Raw genomic sequence first — 14165 nt, 5'->3', positions numbered from 1 at the left:
TGTCATAACACCATTGATCTTCAACCTTCAAACATAATTAATCCCTAATAATTTGTACTTTTGAATCTCGGAGTCAAGTTTAATTTTATTGCTTAATATGGTATTGGGCTATTTTATGGCTTAAACAAATAAAATGGAAAGATGTAGGCTAAAAACCCAAAGTAAGGAGTAGGAATAATAGGTCTAATTTTGATTTTAGTCATTCTACCATGTTGAAATTAAATTTTAATTCTTTGTTTTCTTATAGATATTTTTTCTATGTTTTTTAATATAATAATAGGGGTGGAGAATAGGAGTTACACAGTTCAAACCATATCAAACGAGTATCCAACAAGAGTTTTAACCAACACTCTATACAAGTCAAGAGAGTTATTTCTTCTATGTTAATTTGACTTTAATTTGTCATCATATGTTTATAACATCATCATATTCAAATTGATAACACCATGTTAAAGTGATGATGTTAGATTTTCTTTAAAACATACTTAAACATTCAGTCGACATATAAATTTGTCTTTAGATGAACATGGTTAATTAGATTTTCACCGATTTGATTATGTGATCAAATAAAAGTAAGAAGACAACTAATGATGTTATCGAATTGAACCTACTGATAATATTATAAAATAAAGAAATCAATTTATTTTAAATTAAAGTTGAGATATTAAATTCTAAATTTTAACATAGTAGAAATACTAAAACTATAATTGAATTGAAAAAATAGTGTTTTGACCACACTTCTCTCATTGATGATATATTAGTGTTAATTAGGTGAAGTAGACAAAAGTTCACTTCCTAATATTATTCCTTTAATGGAGATGAAAATAGTCAATTATGTTTTTTGAGTTATAACTTCTGTGATAAGCAGACAAAGAAGATGAAAAACAAAATAGAAATTACTTGTTGCTTCTTAAAACACCATGCAACAAGATTGTTTCTTAAAATAACACAAAACTTACTTGTGGACCTTTTATCATCAATAACAGCTCTCTAATTGGCATCAACAAAATCTACTAAAAATTCCCTTGGTTTGCGCTTGAAAAATAGTTTCATTCCAACTGTCATTAGAACGATAACAAATAGAAAGATTAAATACAAAGTAACGCAAAGAGCAAAATAAAGAGAGAAATAACACTCAATATTGTTAACGTAGTTCAAACACAATGGTTCTACATTTGTGAAGCCTCGTCCAATGAATGATTTTATTCAATAATCGTTCGGATCATCTATTGGCTTGAGCCCAATCTAACCTTACACAAAGAAGTAATTGTAGCCCCAATACCAACCCCAATTATCACAAATCACTAACCCAAATCATAAAATTAATAAACTCTCCAAGGAATACCTAAAAGAATGTTAACCACAGGAACACAACAAAGCTGTCGACAAAGACATTCAAAATTACTCTCAATGTGCGACACAAAATAGCCTATTTATAAGCTTCTTCTAGCAGACAATCAATAGTGTTTTGATAAGCTTTAATTATCCAGAGTTTTTATCACATAAAAGTCATCATAAATCAGTCATTCAACTACTTCAAAAACTAAAAAGTAGCATTTTAATAATAAGAATTTCATACTTATTCAATCACCCCAAGCAATATTATTAGGAATCTTAGTACCCTAGTCAACCCATGCTTATAATTTTTGTTGGAAAAAATTTGACTCGAAAATGGTTTTCTTGCACAACAGATTAAAATTTTAAAAACCGAGTCAGTTTGTGATATTTATAGCAACAAACTCTTTATTGAAATTGCACATGTATTTTCGACTAGATGGATCCTTATTGTTCTCGACTTTCAACCGAATGATATTCTTTGCTATTCTCGTACCACGAACTACTTCGAGTATGGGCTCGAACTAACTCGAAAAAAACACAAAAAGCCATAAATTATTTACTTTACTTTTAGTAGGAAAGAAAATCTCTCTTCAATAGAAACAAGTAGAATTGTTATTCCGGAAAATATAAGTTATACTTAGAAAATAAATTTTCACTATTTTTTGGCAAAATAACAATATCTCAAACTTGTGGATTTAGCCCTACCAATGCCATCTATTTATAGGAAGAAGAAATGAAACCCTTGTTGAATTAGTAGAAGTTTATTTCAATAGAAAAACAAAATCTTAATCCAACTAGGAGAGAGAGGTGTGGCAATCCTAGTTAAATATACTAGGGTTTGTCATCCCATGTATTAGCATGAGGGCTTTTGGACCTCTCACGTATCGAGTCCAATTATAAGTACTGTCACACCCCTACCCAGTCTGATTGCCGAACCCAAGCTACGAAATGTTACTACAATTACCGAAATAGATAACATTCAATTTAGGCTAAAAAATATGATTAAATAATAAAATACTCCATAAACCATCCAAAACATAATTTACAAATTAAACTGAGACTCAAACGAGCTTATGAAATCTCTTAAGTTGACCCAAGAACAAATAAGGATCAAATTAGAAATTTTTCAAAAAGAAGGAAAAGTTTGCAAACTGGGATTACACGGCTATGTGTCCAGGTCGTGTACCTCATTATGCCTATGTGGATTAAAAGTTTCCTACCTTCCAATGATCACACAGCCGTGTCACTAGTCCATGTGTGACAAACGACCATATACCAACCTGTGTGGAACCTAAATATGCCTTTTTATGCAAGATTTCAATTCAACTTTACAATTAGATCATATGTATTCATTTAACCATCTTTAAACCTATTTAAAAAATTCCCAAACCATGCCAAACATATAATAGTTCATCATTCTAAACATCTAACCAATAGGCCTCGTTAGCACCAATACACAACAAAGTAATATAAACCATTATAAGTCATTCAAGCATGCATTATAACATGTATTAACATCACATTTTCATATCAAAACATACATACCATTCTCAATCACCTAAATTCCATTATTCACATTCAAAATTGGCTATCTAAATGTTTCAATCATAGATTACCATATGCCATCATTCACACTTATATACATGCTATATAGGCATTCAAAGTTAAACACCATATCATTTTAACTTGTGATCAACCAAAATAAAACATATACAAGACAAAATAACACCCCTAGGTACATGCCAGGTAACTAACAGAGAAGTTCACCATCATTATTGAGTCTGATATCTTCACTAGATGCTGAAGTCGATGTACAGAATCACGTACTTAATCTAACCTGTGCACGAGAACAACTGAACGTAGACTAATCCATACAAAGACATCACTATAAGAGATATCAATACGAGAAGGTTTTAAGAGAACTTTCAAGGTTTTATTAAAACATAACATTATGCCATATGCATTATTTTTATTGTAATAGCATACTATACTCCAAATTTCATACCAGTCTTTCAAAGTGAATAATTTACACCTCATCGATGCATCTGGTGCCCAGTTCCTCATTAGGCAAATTGAAGTAATCCAATTGCGCCCATCACTCGTCGATTTAATTGGCACCCAGTACCTCATCGAGTAAATCAAAGAATATAATTGGCACCCAGTGTCTCATCAGATAAACCGAAACATTACTTGCACATTCACTAGGTAACGAATTTTCCATAAAATTTCAATTATATCCCAACAACCAAAATTCATAACTCAATTCAACAAGTTATCTCATAATATAACATTTTTCAATCCAATACAAAGTCAATTACATACTTGCATCAAAATACACTATTTTCTATTCTATATAGTTTAATCCTTCATCATGAGAATCAACATTTCACAACAATTTGATTCTATCAATTATTCTCAACTTACTTTAACTTTTGGTCATGCTAAGCAATGAAAGTATATAGAAATTTAAATGAATTAATTTATGGAGTTACAAACCTGTAAGCTCCAAGCTATACATATATATTTAAACTATGTAATATCACTATATACACATCAATTTCATAATCAAGATCAACATCCACTAATTTTCATTCAACTAAACCAATATACCAAATTATACCATTTCAATTTGTACAAATCTAACCTATATTATATAACATTCTACCATTTATAATCCATTCAATTTCATAGTATTTACTTCATACCATTAGTCAATTGCTACATAGTCAATATTTATTTCACATATAGATATTCCATAGCATTACGTGTTACCATATTAAAGGCTACAAGTATAACTTGTATTAATACTGTCTCACAACATAACCATTCGATACTACATATTTGTTCATATCTATTATGTATTTCATATTTTTCGATTTAATCCTTTTGATGCCAAAATCATTATATAATAACAATTCAACTCTAAAGCAAAACAATATAATACAAATATATCATCAATTAATAAAGTAAGCCCCATATGAACTTACCTGATTGGATCAACAAACAAATTGAAGCTTTAGGGATTAATCGACAAATTTTGGCTTTTTTGTAATTATCTTCGGTTTGGTTAAATTCTTGATCTATACAAGAATTCAATTCGATTTATTAATTCTAAACATCATATAACAACCTATTACATTCATGTATCAGTCCATTTTCAGTTTTCTAATACCTTTAAAGTTTTGAATTTTATTCAATTTAGTCCCTAAAACCAAAATTGCTATAAATTTCAAATTTGAGCTTCAATTTTTAAGCTGATTTCAAGTACATCCTTCTCTGACCCTCTATTATCAATAATGACGAAATTTCATACAAATTTTGAAATATTTACAATTGAGTTCCTATGTTAAAAATCAACATTAAACTTTACAAACTAATCTTTTTTTTTCATTTCTAAGCTTAATATCTAACAATTTAGCATCAAAAGCTTCAAAATTCAACAATAGAAACTTTTATAAACTTTAACAATTTCACGATTTAATACACGGATTAGCTAAACCGAGTTACAACGATCTCAAAAATATAAAAATTATAAGAAACGAATTTTAAAATCCTCACTTATTGAAGGTCGATTATTCTCAAGCTCAAAAATGGAGTTTATGTTATTGTTGACTCTTGAACAGTGAAAAACAAATGTCAAAGATGATGGCTTTAAAATTTTACCTTTTATACCTTGATTAAAATAATAATAAACTTTAATTACTTTAATTTAAACCTTAAATTAATATTACTCATAATTAAGAAAATTTGGTGGATGAAAGATGTCATCCACCACAGTTTAGCTTATTCAACATGGTTCATTTACTTTTTGATCCATTTGATTATTCAAAAGCTATAGTGATTGAATTTTTTCATTTTTACAATTTAGTCTTTGTACCTTAATTAATTACTAGTTTAGCAAAATTACTTATTAAAAATTTAATTCACCTATACACTCACTCCATGTAAATTTAATAAAAATATTCACGGGCTCGATTTACAGAAACGAGGTCTTAATACTTCATTTTCTAGAACCACTAACTTTAAGGTTGTCACACTTGTACCTTGATTAATTATCAATTCCATAAAATTTCTAAACCAAAATTAAATATAATTCTAAATAAACCCATAAATATATAATAATATTTACGAACTCACTCGTCAGAAATGGGGTTCCGACACCACTGAAAATCGGGCTATTTCAAGTACTTATTGGACTTTTAACCCAATAATTTATAATTCAATCTAACTCAATACATGTTTTCTATTTTCCAAAATAAACATAATAACTCAATTGAAATAAATTAATTAATTTCTCAATTAAATAATTTTCTCAACCCGATTCTAATTCCGTTAAAATCATTGCAACTTTCTCGTAAAAGAATCTATGAGAAAATATATTTAATATTTCTACGTTCAACGGATTCACTATGACCGTTAATTTAATTCTATTTTTAACTTTAATTATTAATTAAATAATAATTAGAAAAACCATAAATTAATTTTCCGGACATTCCCATTTAGTGAAAATACTACATTCATTTCTGAATGTTTCACATTTCTCTAACTTTACAATTTATATCCAAATTTGTTTATTTGATTTAACATGCAATTCATTTTTGGTTTCAACGAGATAGCAGAAGGACCTATTGGACATATGTGATTAAAGCTAAAATAATTTATAATTAAATTCTAACTTTTCGCCTATTAATTATAAACTCATTCATTCACGAAGTCATTCCACTGTAGTACCGTGACAGAGTTCTCCTAATGACATACCATTATGAAAGTAACTTGATCAGTGCTCGTCCAATGACCTTATCATAAGTGTGTTACCCTCATAGGATATTTTTAATCTCATTGGGATAAATCTGCTCTTCCAATATGATCCTATTTTATCTTATAGTAACCATTACATCTTTCTTCATTAAAAGTCAGTTACTATTAAATAGTAGTCAAGTCATTTATCACAAAGACGAACGACCCAAAACTATGTTTACTTTTCATCTATCATGTAATGCTAATGAGAGGATATCATTTATCTGTGCTATTAATTATACTATCATGAATGATACTACATACTGCAGAAGTTGTATACCCAAAGCACCAGCTTTCAGTTCCTTATCTATTTGAACTCGGGCTTTTACTTACATCAAAGTATATGAGTCACGCATACATAGTCTATCATCTACTTAGGATTACGGTATGCCACACTTTAAATGTCATAAGTGAATATATCCATAAATGGATTCAGGATCTATTCTTCTTAGATCTAGTTCGATGTGCTATCAGTTTAGTCAGTCACATTTATGTCTCTATCTTCTGGGAGTTATCCACTTCGATGCCTAAGACAAGGTATCTCCCCAATTGGACTTGATAGACGACATGTTAGCCTTTCAATCAGTTTGTTCATTTTCAATTAGACTAAGGAAATGTTTAGATTCATCTACTAATATAAGTTATCTTTCTATATTACAATCCAACCACGTAATAATGCTTAGTCTTAGTTTAAACACTAGACAACCAATGAGCCGATATTTGCTTCTATTTTGCTTTGCATGTAAAAACCACATGAGGACATATACAAAGATGTTAATGTAATACATGAATTATTTTATTAACCAATTTGTTCAAAAAAATTACAAGTTTAAGAACGAATATACTACACTTAGGGCATTAGATCCAACAGTTTTATCAAATATTTCACATTCAAGTAGACCAAACTCAACACAAACAAAACCTATTCAAAGCCCAAGTCAATGGCCTAAATAAAGAAATAGTTTCGTTTAACAAGACATGGAATAAGCAGCAAAAACTTTCCCAACAATCTCCCATTTGGCATTTTTGACAAAACCCTACAGCAAATGGTTAGCCTACAATCTAAACAAGTCACAAAGCAAGGGAGTTAGAATATGTCTCCCTCTAAGAGGTAAAACCATGCTTGACCACACACTTCCCCTATAAATATGCTTGTTTATCACGTAACCAATTAAGCACGTGCCAAGGTCATCAATAATATATCAGCGTAATCTTTTTTTTTAATAAGCATCATCTTTCCCTTTGACAAAGTGGAATGGAGCAACCGTAACCACTAAGAACAAAAATATCATATTCTTTTACCATTCCCCCCTTTTTTGACAAAGATGTCAAAAGTGCAACCATAAGAAATCAACTATAAGTGAAAATGAATTAGACAATATCACCAAATCAACATCATTACTCCCCCTTACTCTATTCATCCCTTATCGTCTTCTATCATGTCATTTAGAGGCGATAATATTGAATGCTACCTTATTGACAAGAAGAGTTGTAGCTCGTGGAACAACAATAGTCTTTTTCACGAAACCTAGATGATGTTTCTCCAATCCTTGATATATCTTTAACATGGTCATCATAAGTTACATGAGCATCAATCAAATGCTAATCTTCATTACTCAAATGTACTCGATCCTTCCTTGCTAAAATTTGTATATGCTACAGTCTCCTTGTTTTGTTGATCGGACATGTTTAGCAATCGAGCTAAACTTTTTCCAATCTCGCATCATCTTAAAATAGTGGGGGTTTGGTGTGTCCTTCTTTCCCACAATAATGACATACGAACTTTCCTTTCTCCTTGTTACATATATGTTAATGTCTAAATGTTCTTCTATTAACCGTTACAACATTAGATTGAGTGTTCCTTGTACTTCTTATTCTTTGTTCATTCATCAACTAGTAACATGTCTGGTCTTTTCATAATAGTAACAAACATGTTTTCCATTTTTCTTTTTACTTGTTTCAGAGGAAGAAGTACTGATACCTCTACTATTGGCATCAATACCTCAGGCTTGATGACCAAAAACACTACATTTTAAGTACATTTTCACGCTCAAATCAAAGCCTAAGTCAACGGTACTCATACACACAAATCAACCTACCTAGATTCATTCCAAACACCCTAAAACATATCATTTCAAACTATTTCATTCACATTCAATCCTATATGCCAATGCGCCTCAAATGGCACCCAATCAAACAATGAAGTCATATGATTCAATACTAGCCATTTAAAACAATACAATCATACTATTAAATAACACCCTATTATTCTCAATTATTCTGATCATTCGTACATATTAAACAAAGCTTACCATTGCACTTCACAAATCATCACCTTTTCGTAAACAAAAACATGCCAAACGCCATTCAATTTCATGACAACATGCCTTCTACGTTAAGCATTCACCATATAATTTACATTTTCCAACAACCTCAAATTTCTCATATACACAATATCATCCAAGGTCTCACCACAATATAGATAGCAATATTTATTACTAGAACTAAAGGTTAACCATTCATCTAAGTGCATAATAACATACTAGGCCTACCTAGACAATTCAAGATCTCAAAATGACATCCCTAGGTACATGCCAATAAATATAACAAAATGAGCACAAACTTTAAGGAGTCTGGGATCTCGGTTAGATGTTGAAGTGGGACTCAAACATAGTTATAAACCAAACTTGTGCACAAAAAATGAACTACACAATGAGTAGGTACTTTAACGTATTTTTTAAAATTGAGGTAAAATAGAGAATCAACTTAATCCACATTCACTTTAATTAATGTTTAAAATTCATGCCATTAAGTATTAAACCTGAATTCGTCACTTGGTTATACATTTCCCTATTTGAGAACATCTTTTCATATTATGCTACCGATGAAATTTTGAACTCGTTAGTCCATCTCAACACATTTCAAATTTGTCATCTCGAATTGCCTGACAACAATAACTTACCACCCTGGATTGCCCGACAAAAATGGCTTACCATGCCAGATTGCCCGACAATGATGGTTTTTTAGTTCGTTTATGTCACCCCGGGTTGCCTGACAATGATGACCTACCATCTCAGATTTTTTGGTAACAATGGTTTCTTAGTTCTGGACTAATATCTCATTGATATTCACCGGCACGTTTTGGTATGGTTATATTTCAATTGTTTTTAAATATCATTTCGTATAATATGCTTTTATTTATCTTCACTTCTATTCACAAAATAATCCAATCCCATAATCCTAATTGTAACATCCTTTTCCCAACCCGAATTACCGGATTTTGATAAACACTTAATAAAAATTTTAAATCTAGCGTGCTTAATTACAACAAACTTCTTGTTTAATCCCTCACTATTATTAAAAAAGGAGTACTCAATAAATAAAACAAAACTCAAACAAGGTAAGCAATTTATTACAACTTAAAAAACTTTGATAAAGAAAGACACAACATGGCGTAGAATACAATTTGCCATATCCCTATAGTGTCCCATGTATGCATAATATCACAACTCGAACTATCATCTTGGCGTATTCCAGGCTTGGTCCCTCTTGATGTACCAACTCTTTAATCGGAACCTACATCATAAACAAACGCTTGTAAGTTTGTACGAACTTAGTGAATCTTAACCCAGGTTACCTTAGAATATTTATTGTTGAGTTCCTTAACTTGAAGGTTCGGGATTTCTTTTCAGTATTTGGCTGATACTATTCTAATATCGGGCGTATACATATACGCCAATTTCATACTTGATCAACCTACTATCAATTCATTCATTAGGCAGATTCTAGATTTCATCACTCAATGTAGATCTCATTTCCTTTTTAGAAAACCGACGCATTTCTCAGAAAGATATATATACAAAATCTACTTTCGACAGATTTCCACACCAATTGATATAAACACTTCACCTAGGATGGTGTACTCACCGATATTATTCTTGGTGGATTCTTATGCAAACAAATGTTGGATATTCATTGCAAAATAGTTTACAACAGATCCTCTTTCTAGCGAACTTATACACTAATTCTATAGTTTTCAGAATACTAATTAAATCATATCTTTAAATCAACTCAGAGAACAACCAATTCTAATGGATGCAATATTTTAAGTCATTCAATAGAATCCCATAACACTATATTACATAGCGAGAGATACCCACATTTGGCGGATACTGTATAAACCAGGTAACCTCTACACTTAGCATGGAAATATTGTGGTTTGGCAAACACTTATACTACCCATAACTTTGAGCACATCGAATTCTCTATTCTAGTGGAACCATAGTGGATTCATATATATATATATTGGGTATATATAGAGAAAACTCTTTCAGAAATTTCTTCAAACATATATTCAAACCTTGCCACAAAAATGGCTAACAAATACTTACCACTTAGGCGATAAAAAACTCATCACAAAAATGTTTCAGAATATGTCACAAAGACATTACAGAATTCGCCACTAAGGCATTACGGAATACGACACAAAGACTCTATTTGGATGCCACCAAGGCACCACATGAAATGACGTGTTTGTGATATGAATTTGCCTAAACTCATCGTCACGTAAGGTTTGCCCATCATCACCCTGGGACATGCAGAAACCCAGTAGATAAATACGACTCATCTATCCTTTCCAAAATATGCCATGGCCATGGTATTTTTTAAGATTTTTCATACCAAATTTTGTGTTTACTGTCTTCGCGAACTTTCTCAAATACCACTACTGGGTCAACTCTCATATCACAATAATTTTTCGACACTCCGTTAAACCCCCACTTCTCCAACATTTTCAATCATGCATTATACATATAGCATAAGTAAACATTAAAGTAAACTTTACTCATACCCATAACAAAATCATACATTTTTACATGCTTACCACACATCGACACAATCATGCAACACAATATACATTCCATCTACGAACATACAGTTGCTTCACATGACCACATACACTCATACATACAACACATCACACATTTAAATTCATGCAGATACTTTACGAGGATCACACATATATGTTCAGTAGTCACTCAATGACTCATGCACTATATTGAAACAACAACCATATGAAGGAACTTTCTAGAATGACTTGTAAAAGTCAAGACTAAGGACTTACCTGAGAACTCACCTTCACTTCAAGTCAAAATTTATGTAACACCCCTAACCCATATCCGTCGACAAATTAGGGTTACGAGGCGTTACCGGACAAAAACAACTCAATACAGATGTTCAGTAGAATTCAAGAATTTAACATTTATGTTAAGCTTAGTCAAATTTAAGTAAGTATAATTATAAATTCTACTTTAACCTTTTATAACAAAACATAACATTTCAGTTCAATTAAACCATAAGAAAAATAAGTTATTTTCGTATGGCTATTAATTATATATATACAGTACATTAAAGTACGACTTCCAAAATATTATCTAGCCTATACATGCCATAAGTTAAAATTTAAACATTTCAATACCGAGACAGTGATAGAGTGATGATCTTTGCTGATGATCCCCGAGTTTGCAGCTTGGTTTTTATGTATAAAACAAATGGACAAAAACAATCAAAGTAAGCTTTTATAGCTTAGTAAGTTTATAGCATATCTAAAATACATATAAATGAATCATATAATTCCTTAAGTAAATTTATTAAGATCACAATTATCAAATATCATTACTTTCCACACATTGCTATCTTAAGTCATTTTGTTTATATCGAAAAGAATGTATATTTAACTAATACATATGAACGAACATATTTATATACATTATATGCATATAATCAAGTTACAAACATAATCATTAATTGCATATCTTGATTGCTAGTATACTTATCATTTGCACTTCATCGAATGCATATATATGATCTTTCAAATACATATGTCAAAAGAATATATTTATACTTATCAACTACATGTGCCAAATGCACATCTGTACTTATAATCCACATATGCCGAATGCATACATATATATATATATATATATATATATCCAACAATTTCATAACAACCAATATGTGTGCTTACTCACTAAACACAAAGATCCAAACGTTTATATGCTCATCAAATACATATAAACAAATATTCATATACTTATCCATTACATATAACCAAAATCATATAAATATATATATCCAATGCATATAATCACTTAATTTAACAGATTCACCGGCACTTAGCCTGCTAGGCTTATAGCCTGATTCAGATCACCGGCACTTAACCTGCTAGGTTTATAACCTGATTTAGATCACCGGCACTTAGCCTGCTAGGTTTATAACCTGATTCAGATCACCAGCACTTAGCCTGCTAGGTTTATAACCTGATTCAGATCACCGGCACTTAGCCTGCTAGGCTTATAGCCTGATTCAAATCGCATAAGATATAATTCATTTTCGAGCTATATATGTATACAAAATTCCTACACAAAGATTCTGTTTAAAATTTATAACTCATATTCTTTGATATACATGGATATATAATAAACTCGATCATCAATTCCAACTTACTAATTCAATGATTCAACCGAATACATATATATATATATATTTATACTATAGATTTATAATATTACTATCATAATATTCAACTTATTTTATACTTGAATAATATACATTTAACATTCAAACATATTAATATAAACTAGGATAACAATTTCATACTTTTGATTCAATGCAAATCTTATACATATATACATACATATTCGACTTCATATGTACATATATAACTCCAAAACTAACTTCGACACAAGAAATTATACATACAGATATATATAAACATATTCAAATTTATAATATACATAAATAAATTCTTACTTAATTTCAAAACAAGATCTTATATATATACACATGTATACTTATTCGAATCTAACAAATATATATATATATTTCTATACTTATTTTCAAACAAGAACTTGTACCTTTATACATTATACACATACATATTCGAAATTAACACATATATATATAAATATAATTTCATACTTATACTCAATATAATTATTTATTCATATATATATGCTTATTCAATCCAACTTATACAAATATTTGATACACATATATATATATCTTTATATATATATATATATATATATATATATATATTCAATGTAAACATATGAAACAAACAACATTAACTAAATTGAACTTTATTGACATATATACATACCTATAGTTCCATACCTAAATTATTTACAAGGACATTGATGTATATATATTTGTATATTCATACTCATTCGAATCTAACATATATATATATACATAATTTTCATACTTTTCATTCGGTTTATATACTTTTAATTTTAATTCAACATAAATACATTTGATATTCATACATATAAACTGATTTAATAAAATTAAATAGCTAATAAACTTACCTCGGATATCAGCGGACAAGATCGACTATTCAACTACTTTCGTTTTCCTCCGATCCAATTTCGTTTTCTTCGTTTCTTGATCTAAACATATTCAAATTTAACCTTTTTATTCATCAAAACATTCAATTAAATCCAAAAATACATAAATGGGCAAATTACCATTTTGCCCCTACATTTTACACTTTTTGCAATTTAGTCCTTTTTGCACAAAACACAAAATACACAAAATTTGCCCACACTAAGCTAGGGCCGAATATTCCTTGTCTTCATATAAGTCCACATATTTCATTTATTTCACATTTTAGTCCCTCAAAAATTTATTTTCACAATTTAGCTCTAATTACTGAAATTCACTAAAAATTTAAAGACAAAACATGTTAATCTATCACATATCTGTCATTTTTCATCATCAACTACCACAAAGTTCAAGCATTCATCAATGGCACATTTCAAAATCATCAACAATTCACAAAATTAAGACATGGGTTTTGAAGTATTCAAAGCAACGATCTCAAAAACGTAAAAATTATCAAAAACCGAGCTAAAATGAACTTTAAATCAAGCTTGAGTATGGCCGAACCTATGCTTGTGTTTTTCTCTTCTTTCTTTTCTCTAGTTTCGGCTAAACAAGGATGATAACAATTGAATTTTACTTTGTTT

The sequence above is a fragment of the Gossypium raimondii genome, chromosome 4, assembly GCF_025698545.1.
Source record: "Gossypium raimondii isolate GPD5lz chromosome 4, ASM2569854v1, whole genome shotgun sequence".
Taxonomy (NCBI): Eukaryota; Viridiplantae; Streptophyta; class Magnoliopsida; order Malvales; family Malvaceae; genus Gossypium; species Gossypium raimondii.
Note: the sequence above shows the minus strand (reverse complement) of the source record.